Here is an 18213-nt window from a genome sequence, read left to right as displayed (position 1 = left end):
TATTAAGACGCACTGAAAAACTCTATGGGTGACACACCAAACATTTCAGTTGATTTTGTGACAATTGCAGGGGTCTCTCTATAAATGTTCGTATTTCCTAAAGTGATTAACTTAAGCCGACCCCGACCAGCCTATACCCGTCCCAAACCCCACACCATCCTCCCTGCAAAGTTGTGTGAGACTAATCCCTAACGTCTGGCCTCCATCTTTGAACACGCACACGAACTGACACACATTCTCGTATAGATAATTATTTACATGTTTATTTCAATTATTTTGTTATTATTGTGAAATTACAACATGTGTATGAAACCACTGGGCTAATAGGTGGTTGAGGGGTGATTGCCAGTAGGTAATGAGAGGCGGTGTTCGGTCATTATCTCGTCACCACTGGAACCTTTACAAGTGCTGAGCCGCACCCTGTCATCTCCACAACCTTGATTTAACATGCTAATTTACGTTCGTTATCGATCATTGAGAGAGCAGCGGGGGGGGGGGGGGGGAGGGAGGGGGGAGCCGGGCCCCCAGGGGGGAGGATTGACCCGGGTAACTGGGTTGACTGTAGTAATTACCATAATTACCCACCAGTTGCTCTGATGGTGGTCGTTAGTTGTAGGATGGTGTGTGTGTGTGTGTGTGTGTGTGTTACACTACCACCCCTCATACGGCCACACACACACACACACACCATAATCACCCAGAGACTGACACATCACATGCACACATCACCTTAAACACGAACACTCATAATCAAACATGTATGTTTTTCAGGCGAGTCCTGGCCTGATACTAGAGCTAAGAGCTAAGGAAGTCTTACTTAGTAAACATTTTTTAGAGTTCTACAAAAAAAAGATGGCGGAAGTCATACTATAGAGAGAGAGAGAGAGAGAGAGAGAGAGAGAGAGAGAGAGAGAGAGAGAGAGAGAGAGAGAGAGAGAGAGAGAGAGAGAGAGATGGGTACCCTGTGTCTTCCTCTACTGTCAGATAGCATTCGACACTGTCCACGTTTCTTTTCAAGCTGGAGAAACAAGCTGGTTAAGGTCAGACAAAACCCATTCTTCTCACCCCTTCTATGACTCAAACTATAACCCCAAAATGTGAGGAGCTTACTCATGTAGTTAGGTGCACTTGGATAGTAAGGGATCACTCAAAGTGGGAATCACTCACGCAATGATGCTCACTCACACAGGGGCGCTCACTTGTGAGGTGCGGATAACTTGAGTAATGAGTTCACTCAAGTAGTGTGGCCCAGCTAGTTGTGAAATACCATCCATTAATCATGTCACGTGTTATTACAATACACGTGGGAGTGATGAGATCATGACACGTGGATACTCGCTTAAGTGGTGATCGCCGAGGACGACGATGGTGGCCGGCGCTGCGTAATCTAGGAGCGTCAAGTGGCTTGATAAGCCGATGAAGTTAACAGCATTTCAAGTGAAGGATTAACAACATCAAGCTTTACGAGTACGGTCCTCTTGCCCAGTCACTTGGCTATTTAGGTAGGATGTACGAAGCCTCTGTAATTTGGAGTCCTCAGGAATCGTGGCAGCGCTTTCCTGTCTTGGTGGTTTGCGTGAGTTCTCGATGATTGGGTGGAGTGTTATGATGTTTTCACATGTGACTGGATTCCATCCCTTTAAAGATAATGAGGGAACTCCTCTAATTAATGGTTAGGAAATGCTTGAGTCTATCATAAGTCCTCATACTAATGAACCTCATAAGTATTGTTCCTCATGCCATGAGGGTAAATGTATGGCGCAGTGTTGTATGCGTATTTGTATTTATTGTATTGTATTGTTGAATTCTTGTATTTTCCCCGTTGTATGTTGTCTATACAGTCTGACGCCAGCTGGACCAATCACTGACAACATACCTCCCTACATGTCCTCACATAAGCCAATCGGATTTTGAGCCTGGAACCGGTTAACCCCGCAGGAAGTGATTAGGCTATATTTATCGCCTTTTGTGTGTGTAATGTCTCCATTGCTCTCATTACCTGAGGAACACTAACAAACAGGTAACGATCGGATTCCCTCTCTCACTAGCCCATTCACTCGATTTGCCACTCCATAGAAAAAAATACAGTACTGTTTACCCTAAAAAAAAAAGCGCATGAACCCAAGCAACCCACCTAACCCTTCGAGGCCGACGGATAGAAAAAGTCAATATTACGGTGCTTGAATTTGAACTAAAACGTTGCATATTTGACAGGATTGGTCGATTACGTTAAAAAATGCGACGTATGTGAGTCTCCCGCGCGGCGACTCCTCTATACATGGTACACCCGCTGGCCCCAAAAGCACGTTGGTCGAGAATGTTTGTATCATACATACAGAGCCTATATGTATGATATACATGTACGTCATACATACAGAGTGTGTATGTATGAACTGAGTGATATTATAGAGCATAGGAATTTGAATTTGAATAAGGTGGTGAGGGAGGTTGAAAACCAAGATGGCCGCTGAAAGAGAACGCGCGGGAACTCGTCGCCGCGCCGCCGCCTGGCTCCAACTGTCTTCAGACACGCTGGGACAGTTTCAACACCGCTGGCCCAGCATTAATTAAGCATTTACGCAACCACTTGCGAAACCTATTCATCTTTCTTCAATCATGGCGGCTTTCTTTACATTTGTTAAACAGTTTATGAGCCACTGTATGTATGTATGTATGTAACACTGTACGAGGTTGTTTTATAACAATAATAATCTGGAGTTGTGAAGTTTACATGCTCGTTAAGTTGTTTGATAAACGTAAACGAAGATGCTATGGTTAAGGAAAGATGCACAGGTTTCGTAATTGGTTGGAGCGTAAATGCTGCATAAATTATGGCCTCCACACACAAGCAAAATTGCTGTTGCGTGCATAGAAACTGAAACTTTTTGGTCACTCAGATGTAACCTTTCCCGCCAATATTCGCCACATGCCTATTCTGCCCCCCCCCCACTTTCCCTAGCCGGAAAGGGGGAGGGGGGGGGGTATGTGAAGACTATTGCTAGGCCTTAGAGATATCACTAAGCCCTGTCCACCTTCAGAGGGTTATCAAGTCCTATCCACCTCCAGAGGGTTATCAAGTCCTATCCACCTCCAGAGGGTTATCAAGTCCTATCCACCTCCAGAGGGTTATCAAGTCCTATCCACCTCCAGAGGGTTACCAAGTCCTATCCACCTCCAGAGGGTTATCAAGCCCTATCAACTTCTAGACTGTCTAGAGGGTTATTAAAAGCCTATCAACCTCTGGAGGGTTATTACGGCCTATCAACCTCGGACTAAGGTAACACAAGGTACTACCCACAGCCTAGGGTAACCCAGGGTAGTATCCACAGGGTACCTAGGGTAACACAAGGAATATCGACCAGTGAGTGCTAGATTACATCTCTTTGTACTCAAGGTGGCGTGATTTAGCACACCATTTTGCCTCCGTAAATTGCATGGTTGCATGTCGCAGCTTGGCAGAGATATCTCAAACTATGTTCCTGTTTTTCCAGAGATATCTCAACCTATGTTGTTGCTTGGCAGTGACATCTCTGTGTTGTTGCTTAACAGATATCTCTAGGTACGCTGTTACCTACACGACACACCGGATATCATAATACACATGGTGGTTATCTTCTCCGTCAACTACGAGGGATTATACATGCATTAGTTTTCCCAATTAGCTTTCATAGATGGCGAGTGGTTAAGGCAGCGTGTCGTCGCTAGGGTGGGAGTGCCGAGGGCTCCTAGATGGCGCTGGTCTTGTGTAACACGCCGAGGGCTCCTAGATGGCGCTGGTCTTGTGTAACACGCCGAGGGCTCCTAGATGGCGCTGGTCTTGTGCAACACGCCGAGGGCTCCTAGATGGCGCTGGTCTTGTGTAACACGCCGAGGGCTCCTAGATGGCGCTGGTCTTGTGTAACACGCCGAGGGCTCCTAGATGGCGCTGGTCTTGTGTAACACGCCGAGGACTCCTAGATGGCGCTGGTCTTGTGTAACACGCCGAGGGCTCCTAGATGGCGCTGGTCTTGTGTAACACGCCGAGGGCTCCTAGATGGCGCTGGTCTTGTGTAACACGCCGAGGGCTCCTAGATGGCGCTGGTCTTGTGTAACACGCCGAGGGAGACCTTGAGACTTACAACTCCAGACTGAATAATGTGATTCTACTTCAGAAATGTGTAGTGTGTCTTTGCTGCTGTGTGTTTTTTTGTGATTCGTTGTGTTGTACGCACGAAATACACACACACACACACACACACACACACACACACACACACACACACACACACACACACACACACACACACACACACACACACACACACACGTACGCACATTCCCGCGTACTGACACGACAAGATACGCACACCCACATACACGAACCTCATAACGAAAAACACACATAAGCAGCACGCCAACTGCCAGAATGACGGAGGTCCGTCCATGGTCTCGTGAGTGGTCTTGCTGCTCAATACAAGGCGCCTTCATGGAACACTGTGTGTGTGTTCCAGCTGTGCCAGTGGTCGGCCACCACACCCTGCTGGACCACTGTGTGTGTGTTCCATTGTTCCAGCTGTGCCAGTGGTCGGTCACCACACCCTGCTGGACCACTGTGTGTGTGTTCCATTGTTCCAGCTGTGCCAGTGGTCGGCCACCACACCCTGCTGGGCCACTGTGTGTGTGTTCCATTGTTCCAGCTGTGCCAGTGGTCGGCCACCACACCCTGCTGGGCCACTGTGTGTGTGTTCCATTGTTCCAGCTGTGCCAGTGGTCGGCCACCACACCCTGCTGGACCACTGTGTGTGTGTTCCATTGTTCCAGCTGTGCCAGTGGTCGGCCACCACACCCTGCTGGACCACTGTGTGTGTGTTCCATTGTTCCAGCTGTGCCAGTGGTCGGCCACCACACCCTGCTGGAACACTGTGTGTGTGTTCCATTGTTCCAGCTGTGCCAGTGGTCGGCCACCACACCCTGCTGGAACACTGTGTGTGTGTTCCATTGTTCCAGCTGTGCCAGTGGTCGGCCACCACACCCTGCTGGAACACTGTGTGTGTGTTCCATTGTTCCAGCTGTGCCAGTGGTCGGCCACCACACCCTGCTGGAACACTGTGTATACCCTCACAAGCAGCAGAAGGTCGACTTTGAGGGAAGGAAGCAGCAGAAGGTCGACTTTGAGGTAAAGAAGCAGCAGAAGGTCGACTTTAAAGTGAGAAAACAGCAGAAAGTCGACTTAGAGATAATGAAGACAGTAGGATAATGGGATCATTACTATTATGGGATTATTGACGGTTCCTCAACCTTTCCCGCGTAAATACCTCCGTCAGAGCCACATTAGCTGATTACCGGGAGATATAAGATAACAGATTGAGACGCCAACCACACTGCTTGAGGCGTTGGTGTGGTGGGTGGAGTGGGACTTGTTGTGGTGGGTGGAGTGGGACTTGTTGTGGTGGGTGGAGTGGGACTTGTTGTGGTGGGTGGAGTGGGACTTGTTGTGGTGGGTGGAGTGGGACTTGTTGTGGTGGGTGGAGTGGGACTTGTTGTGGTGGGTGGAGTGGGACTTGTTGTGGTGGGTGGAGTGGGACTTGGAAGAACTTAACCCTTGGTTGACTTACGCTTCGGTGCCACATCCATACAACAACAGCTTTGTTAACCAATAATTTATAATAGTGTTCTTGTTCTCATTTGTTGTCATTTGCGGCGTGTAATAATTGAGTGTCGGGGGGGGGGGGAGGGGGGGGGGGGGCTGGAGTCACATGTGAGGGGGTGGTTTGGAGCCACATGTGAGGGGTGGGGAGGTGGAGCCACATGTGTGGGGGTGGAGGGGGTGGAGCCACATGTGTGGGGGTGGGGTGGAGCCACATGTGTGGGGGTGGGGGTGGAGCCACATGTGAGGGGTGGGTGAAGCCACATGTGAGGGGTGGGGAGGTGGAGCCACATGTGTGGGGTGGGGGGGGCTGGAGCCACATATGTGGGGAGTGGGGGGGAGGAGCCACATGTGTGGGGGTGGAGCCACATGTGAGTGTTGGGGGGGTGGAGCCACATGTGTAGTGATCTCACAGATGTCAACAATTTCAGACCTATATCAACTCTGCCAACTTCGTTAAAAATATTTGAAAAGCTAATCAACAAGCAGTTTTACTCTTATCTAGCTAAACACAATATACTTAGCTCTTGTCAATATGGCTTCAGACTCAAAAAAGCACTAACGATGCACTGATTAGTATGATTAACTTGATACATGCAGCTCTTGATAAAAATGAGTTCCCTGTTAGGTTATTTGTGGACCTACGTAAGGCTTTTAACACTGTCAACCACCACAACCTACTTAAATTGCATCATTATGGGGTCAAAGGTCACTCCTTGCAATACCTTCAGTCTTACCTTACTGACAGACTCCAATATGTTTCTTTGAACAATTCCATTTCTCCCACCCTACCCATCAACATTGGTGTTCCTCAGGGCAGCATACTTGGCCCTCTCTCTTCTTTCTCATCTACATTAATGACCTTCTAAATGCCTCTCAACACCTCAAACCATTCTTATTTGCTGATGACACAACCTTCATTTTCTCCAGATTGTTAACTGCTAACAAACTCAACTTTAACATTGACAAAACCTTCTATATTTTGTTTGGTAATAAATCCTCCACACGTGAGGATGGGTGGAGCCACATGTGAGGGTGGTGGAGCCACATGTGAGGGTGGTGGAGCCACATGTGAGGGTGGTGGAGCCACATGTGAGGGGGTGGAGCCACATGTGAGGGGGTGGAGCCACATGTGAGGGTGGTGGAGCCACATGTGAGGGTGGTGGAGCCACATGTGAGGGGGTGGAGCCACATGTGAGGGTGGTGGAGCCACATGTGAGGGTGGTGGAGCCACATGTGAGGGTGGTGGAGCCACATGTGAGGGGGTGGAGCCACATGTGAGGGGGTGGAGCCACATGTGAGGGTGGTGGAGCCACATGTGAGGGTGGTGGAGCCACATGTGAGGGGGTGGAGCCACATATGAGGGGGTGGAGCCACATGTGAAGGGGTGGAGCCACATGTGAGGGTGGTGGAGCCACATGTGAGGGGGTGGAGCCACATATGAGGGGGTGGAGCCACATGTGAAGGGGTGGAGCCACATGTGAGGGTGGTGGAGCCACATGTGAGGGGGTGGAGCCACATGTGACGGGGGTGGAGCCACATGTGAGGGTGGTGGAGCCACATGTGAGGGGGTGGAGCCACATGTGAGGGTGGTGGAGCCACATGTGAGGGGGTGGAGCCACATGTGAGGGTGGTGGAGCCACATGTGAGGGTGGTGGAGCCACATATGAGGGGGTGGAGCCACATGTGAGGGGGTGGAGCCACATGTGAGGGGGTGGAGCCTCATGTGAGAGAAGGGGGTTGGAGTCACATGTGAGAAGGGGGGCTGGAGCCACATGTGAGAATGTCATAACTCTTGCTTTCAGCATATTTAAGTAGCCTCATGGTGGAGTGGAGGGGGAACCAGTGTGTCAATACCAGTGTGTTGGCCAGCCCAGACGTGGCCATTCGTGTGTAATGACAGTGGTTAGTGTTGCTACAAGTTAAACCACACACACACACACCTGTCCTTTGTTGAGGCAGGTGTGTGTGTGTGTCGCCCCGGGAAAGACCCCCCACACAACCTAACCTAACCTAGCCTAACTTAGCCTAAGCTAACCCAAATACCAAACAAAATTTATGCGCAAAATCTTAGTAGCAAAGATTGTCTCATAGATATATTGTCATATTGTGATCTCATTCTGTATAAACTTTTCAGTTTTACATGTGATGTGCACAAGGGTCTGACGTCATCATTTAGCCCGTCCTAAGGTTTACCAACGTCAAGAAATTGTCGTATTAAAGTGTCATCTCCTAACCTACCAGAGGACCCAAAACAGAAAACGGGGCAGTACGTCACTTTTGCCAGCCGCTTTCATTTTATAGTACGATAATTTTTGGCCCTATGTAACGCATACGAGCGAAAAGCAACGTTCTTTGTAGGAGAGGTTGTAGGAGGACAGGTTGTAGGAGGACAGGTTGTAGGAGGACAGGCTGTAGGAGGACAGGTTGTAGGAGGACAGGTTGTAGGAGGACAGGTTGTAGGAGGACAGGTTGTAGGACAGGTTGTAGGAGGACAGGCTGTAGGAGGACAGGTTGTAGGAGGACAGGCTGTAGGAGGACAGGCTGTAGGAGGACAGGTTGTAGGAGGACAGGCTGTAGGAGGACAGGTTGTAAGAGGACAGGTTGTAGGACAGGCTGTATGAGGACAGGCTGTAGGAGGACAGATTGTAAGAGGACAGGTTGTAGGAGGACAGGCTGTATGAGGACAGGCTGTAGGAGGACAGATTGTAAGAGGACAGGTTTTAGGACGACAGGCTGTATGAGGACAGGCTGTAGGAGGACAGATTGTAAGAGGACAGGTTGTAAGAGGACAGGCTGTATGAGGACAGGCTGTAGGAGGACAGATTGGATCATCATGTCATTGTTTTATTTCAGCGCTGGGTACTAGATTCTCCTGGACTCAGGCCGTAGTTCGGGTCTGAGTCTACGGATTCTGGCGCTTGGTGAAGCATGAGCCGGATATGAGCGACTGTGTACCGTGCCGCTGCTCCGTCAATATACGCCAGATTCCAATACAAGTTATCGACGTTGGGTCCGTCGCAGCTCTTGGCCAAGTACTGTGATTTTTGAACTGCCAATGGGTCGAGTCCTCCCCAGAGCCAAGATTGATCAAGCATTTGTGCGTCCTCATACGAAACCTCTACATCTTTACTCAAGCACGGCGGCTTAGTCTGTAGTTATTAAACCATTGACGAATGTTGGACTACGAGACTTAAGATATCAGACTTGATTACTAGACTTAAGATATCAGACTGGACTACGAGGTTTAAGATATCAGACTGGACTACGAGACTTAAGATATTAGACTAGACTAAGAGTCTTAAGACATCAGACTGGACTACTAGACTTAAGATATCAGACGGGACTATACGAGCCTTATATACGCCGCTATAACTCAGCATAAAGTCTAAAAATACCCGTCCATAAAGCAAGATTATACCCCCTCTAAAAACGCCGCCCACTGAGGAAAGTCTGAAGTCTGAACCAGTGACGCGCCATCGATCCCCCTTGATTTACGCCTGTTAGGAGGAAGGGGGTGAGGGGTGGGGGTGGGGGGTGGTGGTAGGGTGGGGGTTGGGGGAGGGTCAGTTATTGCATGCAGGGTTGCAATTCCATCAAGGTCTTGGGCTGTGCCAAGGTGCAGTGCCGCACAAGGTTTTTAGGTCACATTAAGGCTTAACAACAACAAGGGTTTAGGTCATCTTCAATTTTCAAATCCAGTTCTCTCTTGAACCCTGTGAGGGGTCGGTCAGTTATGCCCCTTATGTGTAGTGGAAGCGTGTTGAACAGTCTCGGGCCTCTGATGTTGATAGTTCTCTCTTGAACACTGTGAGGGGTCGGCCAGTTATGTCCCTTATGTGTAGTGGAAGCGTGTTGAACAGTCTCGGGCCTCTGATGTTGATAGTTCTCTCTTGAACACTGTGAGGGGTCGGCCAGTTATGTCCCTTATGTGTAGTGGAAGCGTGTTGAACAGTCTCGGGCCTCTGATGTTGATAGTTCTCTCTTGAACACTGTGAGGGGTCGGCCAGTTATGTCCCTTATGTGTAGTGGAAGCGTGTTGAACAGTCTCGGGCCTCTGATGTTGATAGTTCTCTCTTGAACACTGTGAGGGGTCGGTCAGTTATGCCCCTTATGTGTAGTGGAAGCGTGTTGAACAGTCTCGGGCCTCTGATGTTGATAGTTCTCTCTTGAACACTGTGAGGGGTCGGTCAGTTATGCCCCTTATGTGTAGTGGAAGCGTGTTGAACAGTCTCGGGCCTCTGATGTTGATAGTTCTCTCTTGAACACTGTGAGGGGTCGGCCAGTTATGTCCCTTATGTGTAGTGGAAGCGTGTTGAACAGTCTCGGGCCTCTGATGTTGATAGTTCTCTCTTGAACCCTGTGAGGGGTCGGCCAGTTATGTCCCTTATGTGTAGTGGAAGCGTGTTGAACAGTCTCGGGCCTCTGATGTTGATAGTTCTCTCTTGAACACTGTGAGGGGTCGGTCAGTTATGCCCCTTATGTGTAGTGGAAGCGTGTTGAACAGTCTCGGGCCTCTGATGTTGATAGCTCTCTCTTGAACACTGTGAGGGGTCGGTCAGTTATGCCCCTTATGTGTAGTGGAAGCGTGTTGAACAGTCTCGGGCCTCTGATGTTGATAGCTCTCTCTTGAACACTGTGAGGGGGGTCTGCCAGTTATGTCCCTCATGTGTAGTGGAAGCGTGTTGAACAGTCTCGGGCCTCTGATGTTGATAGTTCTCTCTCAGAGTACCTGTTGCACCTCTGCTGTTCAACGGGGGTATTCTGCACATCCTGCCATGCCTTCTGGTCTCATGTGATGTTATTTCTGTGTGCAGGTTTGGGACCAGCCCCCTCTACTATTTTCCATGAGTAAATTATTAGGTATCTCTCCCGCCTGCGCTCAAGGGAATACAGATTTAGGCATTTCAGGCTGTCCCAGTAGTGGTGATGTTTTACTGAGTGGATTCTAGCAGTAAAGGATCTCTGCACGCTCTCCAGGTCAGCAATTTCTCCAGCTTTGAAAGGTGCTGTCATTGTGCAGCAGTACTCCACTCTAGAGAGCACAAGCGTCTTGAAAAGTATCATCATCGGTATAGCATCTCTAGTGTGAAAAGTTCTTGTTATCCAACCTGTCATTTTTCTTGCAGTTGTGACTGCTACTTTATTGTGTTCTTTAAAGGTAAGGTTTTCCGACATGAGTCACCCAAATCCTTTATATTGCTTTTTCGTTCTGTTATGATTTGACTGCGTTTTGTACGTGGTTTCTGCGTTTATATTTAAAAAAAAATTCCGTAGCGTATGAGCTGGAACTTAACTTCGTTAAATACCATATTATTTTTCTGTAGTCCATTGAAAGACCTGATTTACATCTGATTGGAAGTTTGCCGTGTCCTCTATGTTGCCTGCTCTCATACAAATCCTAGTGTCATCTGCAAAGGATGATACAGTGCAAATTACAGCCACCCACAGCAGATGCCTAACTCCCAGATACCTTTATTTACGGCTAGGGTGAACAGGGGCATCAGGTGTAACAACCCACAATAGCTGCCTAACTCCAAGCTCTCAGGACTTGGCTTCGGCCACACCAATCTTCCTGTTGAACGCTGATATCTAGTACCATTAGTAAATTAAAACATGTACAATATTTGATAAAGTAGATTGTAAACTTATTAAATAGTTTTGTGGCAGTGAATATGAGCAGCATCTTGGTACCAATCTCAATTACGGGATGATAGGGTACACTGGATTAGGGATTAGCTGGGTGCACTGGATTAGGGATTAGCTGGGTGCACTGGATTAGGGATTAGCTGGGTGCACTGGATTAGGGATTAGCTGGGTACACTGAGAGGTGTACCGAGCTCTACACCAGGTACACCTCTCTAAAAGTACACTACACTGAGAGTTAACTTTAGTCCTGAACTATGTTCAGAACTAAAGGATTTGTTCAATAAGTTTGTTCACTAAGTTGTTAAGGTGGAACTAACCCTCCAGAGGTTGAATAGACGTTTATAAGGATAAGTTTATGAGGATAAATTTACCTGAGGGTCTCGATTTTGAGTGGTCTTGACGGGGACACCAAGCCGGCGGCTTGTTAAATGTTCCTAGCATGATCCCAGCATGAGGTAGTCACTGTGTGTAAAGGGAGACTAATTCTTTATACACTCCCACCCCCACACACCTACTGGCTCCCTGCCCTCTCCCACCCCCACACATACACACCTGCTGGCTCCCAGCTCACACCCACCCCCACACACACACCTGCTGGCTCCCAGCCCACTCCCACCCCCACACACACCTGCTGGCTCCCAGCCCACTCCCACCCACACACACCTGCTGGCTCCCAGCCCACTCCCACCCCCACACACACCTGCTGGCTCCCAGCTCACACCCACCCCCACACACACACCTGCTGGCTCCCAGCCCTCTCCCACCCACACACACCTATAAGCTCCCAGCCCTCTCCCACCCCCACACACACACCTGCTGGCTCCCAGCCCACACCCCCACACACACACCTGCAAGCTCCCAGCCCTCTCCCACCCCCACACATACACACCTGCTGGCTCCCAGCCCACACCCCCACACACACACCTGCAAGCTCCCAGCCCTCTCCCACCCCCACACATACACACCTGTTAGCTCCCAGCCCACACACCTGCGGATCTCAAGACAGCCTCAAGTATCACCCAAGATCCAAGTAAACGGAATTCAATTTGTCAGGTTATTGAAATAGAAAATGTTTAGGGACTTCAAAATGGCAAAAATTATGGCTTTGAAAACCCCCGGATTCAAAGAAACCGGGCCGAGGCATCGCGGGAATTTTCATACAACATTCCTCTTGTCTGAAAACTTCACATTTTCGCGCTATCTAATTTCGCGACCCACGCAAAATATATATATAAAAAAATCTCTGCACTTTCGCGAAATAAAATGCGTAACAAGTATTAGAGAATTTCAAATTAGTGGCCAAACCCGCCATCAAAGATGGCGTAAATTTGGTCTTTATGCGATCATAACATAAGGCTCAATATGGCGTGGCGGACGGTGCCTCTTCACCTCTTTATACTATTACAGGGTAATTGTGAATTGCTGTTTGGGGGGGGGGGGGTTGTTAGGGTGTGGGGTCAGTGGTGGGGGGGTGTGGGGTCAGTGGTGGGGGGGTGTGGGGTCAGTGGTGGGGGTGTGGGGTCAGTACTGGGGGGTGTGGGCAGTGGTGGGGGTGTGGGGTCAGTGGTGGGGGGGGGGGTGGCTGGCGCCTGCCTCTAAACTAACCAACCTCTTGAACATCAGCGTTTAATAACTTACAATAAACAAAAAATGTTCTCTGACAATCTAGGAAAATTCAATCTTGCCATACTTCTTTTTCCTGCCATATTTTTATTAATCTTGTTACAAAAGTTTTTCCTTTTAAAGTATTCATCAACGGTCAACCTGATAACTTTCACATAACTATACACGGAATACCTGTCATTAAATTGTCCTGTAAATTAGAGCCTCCTGTCTCTCTCCTGTTTGGAATAATTAAACAATGTCTATCTTTTTCCAAAATTCTCTAGGAGGCTTCCAGTCCCAAGTGTTTTATTTAAAACTTTAGTTAGCGGGTAGCCTCATTCAACAGCCATGGTCCGGTTTTTTCTTTTTTCATCTATTTCCTCTAGTTTATTTTTTTTAATCTCTCCAGTAGTAACTACTATGTCATCCAGTGTCATTTCTGTCCTTCCCTCTCTCAACCTTGGTCTCCATGTTGTCTCTTTCGTAACAACCATCTGAAATCGGTTGTTGAGTTCTTCACAGATCTCTTTGTCGTTAACTGTGAGACTTTCACTTGGTCTCTTTAACCTGGTAACATTAAGTGAGTCTCAAGTCGCCTCACTTGCCGATAAGTCGGCGCCACTTGCCAAACCTGTACATTTTCCTTTAATCATGGCGGCTTTGTTTACATTTATTAAACAGTTTACGAGCTTCCAAACTTCACAACCTCGTAGTGCTTCCAAACTCATAAATGGTTTAATTAATGTAAACAAATTCACCATGATTGAGTTAAGATTAACGGGTTTCGTAACTGGTTGGGCCAATCATAGCTGCTTCGTAAGGACCAATAAGCCTTCTGGATTTTTTTTATTCTAATGTTCCATGAAATATATTTCCAATTTGTTTTATCGGGGACAGGAAGACTGTGAATTTACATAAACTTTGGGCTTGTATTGAGATCCTTCCAAGGTCGAACTGAACCAAAATGTAACTCCCACAACAGTTGTCTAACTCCCGGGTACCTATTTACCACTAGGTGAACAACTGCATTAGTTGAAAGGAAACGCGCCCAACCACTTCTGTCCCGCCGAGGAATCGAACCCGGGATTCCCGATTGTGAGTCGAGAAGGTCAAAGTCAACTGTGCTATGAGCACATGAGTACGCCAACCCACATAGCTAAGTGAATCACCGAGGCGGGAGCGTCGAGTCTGACCTTGTAAGTGATGAGACACGACGACTTGGGGCAACACCAGGGGTGGTGAGGGAGTGAATGCAGCCACGCTGTGGCCCCTGGTTCACCCTAAGTCACTCTGGCTTATCCTGGATTACTGTGCTCATGTTGTCTCACCCTGGTTCATTGTGGCTCTCAATGGCTCACTGTCACTCTCAATGGGTCACTCTGGCTCCCTCTGGTTCACCCTGGCTTCCTCTGGTTCACTCTACGTCACCTTGGCTCCCTCTGGGTCACTCTGAGTCACCCTGGCTCACTCTGGGCCACCCTGGCTCACTCTGGGGGTCACCCTGGCTCACTCTGGATCACCCTAGCTCACTCTGGGTCACCCTGGCTCACTCTGGCTCACTCTGGATCACCCTGGCTCACTCTGGATCACCTTTGCCATATGTCTGGCTCATTCTGTCACCCTACCTAGTAGTGTGACAGGACACCCTATAGGGTCATCCTACCCTCAAGTGTGAGAGACCAAACCAACAAAACAATTCTTGAAAATTTGATTTTTTTTTTGTTGACTTGTGTCTACAATCTGGTAATTTGATAGACGATCTCAGAAGGTTAAGCAAGCACAAACAGAAGATTAGACAACAGGTTTAATCTTAAATCGGTAGACTGCACGCCTTTGTATTTTATTGTACAATTAAATACTCCTTTTAAACCAATATATAGCAAAATCTGATAATACATTTAAATCAACAAATAGCCTAATGTAATTATCCGCTTAAACCAAATGGAATAATCCACTTAATCCAAATGGAATAATCCACTTAAAACAAATGTAATAATTAACTTAAACTAACAGATAGCCTAGTATGATAATCCTCTTAAACCAAGTGGAATAATCCACTTAAACCAACAAACATTGTAGTGGAATAATACACTTAAACCAACAGTTAGCCTGCTGCAAGGGTGACGAACCTATGGCATGCGTGCCCAGAGTGGCACGCGAGCAAATTTTGCTGGCATGCCACATGCAGTGTCGCCCCATTTTCGATAACCCCCCCCCCCCCGACCCACACACCCATAATCAGTCAATAAATCTATAATTGTCTAATCGACAGGCTGACCATGCAACACCAGTTACTGTGACAACTAATGGTACTCCCAGGGTTTACCAGAGTTTTGGTACCAAAAGAAGAAAAACGATTACCCTAGTTGAACAATATACTTATACCAACAGTTAGCTTAGTTGAACAATATACTTACACCAAGAGTTAGCCTAGTTGAACAATACACTTACACCAACAGTTAGCCTAGTTGAACAATACACTTACACCAACAGTTAGCTTAGTTGAACAATATACTTACATCAAGAGTTAGCCTAGTTGAACAATACACTTACACCAACAGTTAGCCTAGTTGAACAATACACTTACACCAACAGTTAGCTTAGTTGAACAATATACTTACACCAAGAGTTAGCCTAGTTGAACAATACACTTACACCAACAGTTAGCCTAGTTGAACAATACACTTACACCAACAGTTAGCTTAGTTGAACAATATACTTACACCAAGAGTTACCCTAGTTGAACAATACACATATACCAACAGTTAGCCTAGTTGAACAATACACTTACACCAACAGTTAGCCTAGTTGAACAATACACTTACACCAACAGTTAGCTTAGTTGAACAATATACTTACACCAAGAGTTAGCCTAGTTGAACAATACACTTACACCAACAGTTAGCTTAGTTGAACAATATACTTACACCAAGAGTTACCCTAGTTGAACAATACACATACACCAACAGTTAGCCTAGTTGAACAATACACTTACACCAACAGTTAGCCTAGTTGAACAATACACTTACACCAACAGTTAGCTTAGTTGAACAATATACTTACACCAAGAGTTAGCCTAGTTGAACAATACACTTACACCAACAGTTAGCCTAGTTGAACAATACACTTACACCAACAGTTAGCTTAGTTGAACAATATACTTACACCAAGAGTTACCCTAGTTGAACAATACACATATACCAACAGTTAGCCTAGTTGAACAATACACTTACACCAACAGTTAGCCTAGTTGAACAATACACTTACACCAACAGTTAGCTTAGTTGAACAATATACTTACACCAAGAGTTAGCCTAGTTGAACAATACACTTACACCAACAGTTAGCTTAGTTGAACAATATACTTACACCAAGAGTTAGCCTAGTTGAACAATACACTTACACCAACAGTTAGCCTAGTTGAACAATACACTTACACCAACAGTTAGCTTAGTTGAACAATATACTTACACCAAGAGTTACCCTAGTTGAACAATACACATATACCAACAGTTAGCCTAGTTGAACAATACACTTACACCAACAGTTAGCCTAGTTGAACAATACACTTACACCAACAGTTAGCTTAGTTGAACAATATACTTACACCAAGAGTTAGCCTAGTTGAACAATACACTTACACCAACAGTTAGCTTAGTTGAACAATATACTTACACCAAGAGTTACCCTAGTTGAACAATACACATACACCAACAGTTAGCCTAGTTGAACAATACACTTACACCAACAGTTAGCCTAGTTGAACAATACACTTACACCAACAGTTAGCTTAGTTGAACAATATACTTACACCAAGAGTTAGCCTAGTTGAACAATACACATACACCAACAGTTAGCCTAGTTGAACAATACACTTACACCAACAGTTAGCCTAGTTGAACAATACACATAGAGTTAGTCTAGTGGACAGATTAGGTTAGGTTCTTTAGTTACTTTTTCATTTTATTACTTTGACATTTAAACTAATTTTGCAATACAAAACTTGAAGTTTTGTATTACAAAAGTTTTTAGCGTCCAAGGCCAAAAAGGCTAATGATGGTTTATTTATGTACGCTTGACCAAATAGTTGCTATCAGTACTATCATTATTGAAGGATGGGCGGGATTTATCAGTAACGTGTTTATGCTACACTTATATTTCAATTGTACCAGACCCCAAATCCTTATTACTAGCACAAAATACTTTGTATTTCAATCTATTTTGCTTGTTTCGGAACCCAGATACTTATTTATACTTGATAAAGTAATTAGTGCTAAATTGGTGTGAATTTCCCCTTACACATTGGTCTCCTAGAACATGATAAAGTTGATGTCCTTACCATGCTTGCTGTAAGTAATGATTATGCTGTGTAGAATCTTAGGCTATCAAGTTAAAGCCTAAAAAGTGTTATCAGGAGAGAAACTCTCAAATGAATTTAGAAAAGAACGGGAAAATGCAAACAAGATTTAGTAGCTCCATTGTCTATCACAGTGAAATGCAAACAAGGTTTAGTAGCTCCATTGTCTATCACAGTGAAATGTGAAACAAAACCCTTGAATGGGGCACGATCAGTGGACTGGTAGATAGTGTCACAGCTTGAATATGACCAGGCTACAAGCATCTCTTGTCAGTTCAGCTTGAACAGGGATCTATATCACATGAAATGTTGGGAGGGAGACAGGGACATATTAGAACATTATATATTACAATGTGTGACACGTGGGTCATTTAGAGAGAGAGATCTAAAGTTCTAAACTAAAGAAAGTTCTAAAGTTAATCTTGGACTGGCACATCACTATTGTGAATAGTATTATACCTGAAATTATTGTATTGTATCCATATTATTGCATCTAGTGGGCGAATGAAATATTTTCAATTACGGAAACTATGCAGGCGATGAGTCACAATAACGTGGCTAAAGTAAGTTGACCAGACCAGTGGTCTGGTCAACTTACGGAAACTATATTTTGTCAAAACTCAGATCAAACTCTGTGTGCTCCACCTGTAAATGCTGATAATTATATTAACATGTTTCTGGGGTTAAAATACTAAGTGACATGGCTTTAGTGAGTAAGAGTACATTTGGGATTCATAGAAGTTGCATTGAAAACAGTGGCTGTCCTACCCGCGAGGCCATTGTGATTATAAGACATAATGAAACCTAAACACTACTAAATAAATGACTCAAGTCACACATGAAAGTGGCCACATATCGGTCCATCCTAGGTTAGGTTTTTTATCAGCCATGTTATTTTGATTTATTTTCTCAAAATGTCAAACAAGTTCCATTAGGGTTTTATTAGGCCCTCAAGTGCCATCTGTAATCCTTTTAC

The 18213-nt window shown here is 46.1% G+C and overlaps 1 protein-coding gene across 5 annotated transcripts in view; it reads left to right on the top strand.

Annotated features, from left to right (window-relative positions):
• Positions 1-18213, top strand: part of LOC138359177 (uncharacterized) — a 271321-nt gene that overhangs the window by 111297 nt on the left and 141811 nt on the right. The window lies entirely within an intron of this gene.

The sequence above is a fragment of the Procambarus clarkii genome, chromosome 89 (genome assembly GCF_040958095.1).
Source record: "Procambarus clarkii isolate CNS0578487 chromosome 89, FALCON_Pclarkii_2.0, whole genome shotgun sequence".
Taxonomy (NCBI): domain Eukaryota; kingdom Metazoa; phylum Arthropoda; class Malacostraca; order Decapoda; family Cambaridae; genus Procambarus; species Procambarus clarkii.
The sequence above is the reverse complement of the archived record's forward strand: the minus strand, read 5'-3'. Positions and strand labels throughout refer to the sequence as shown.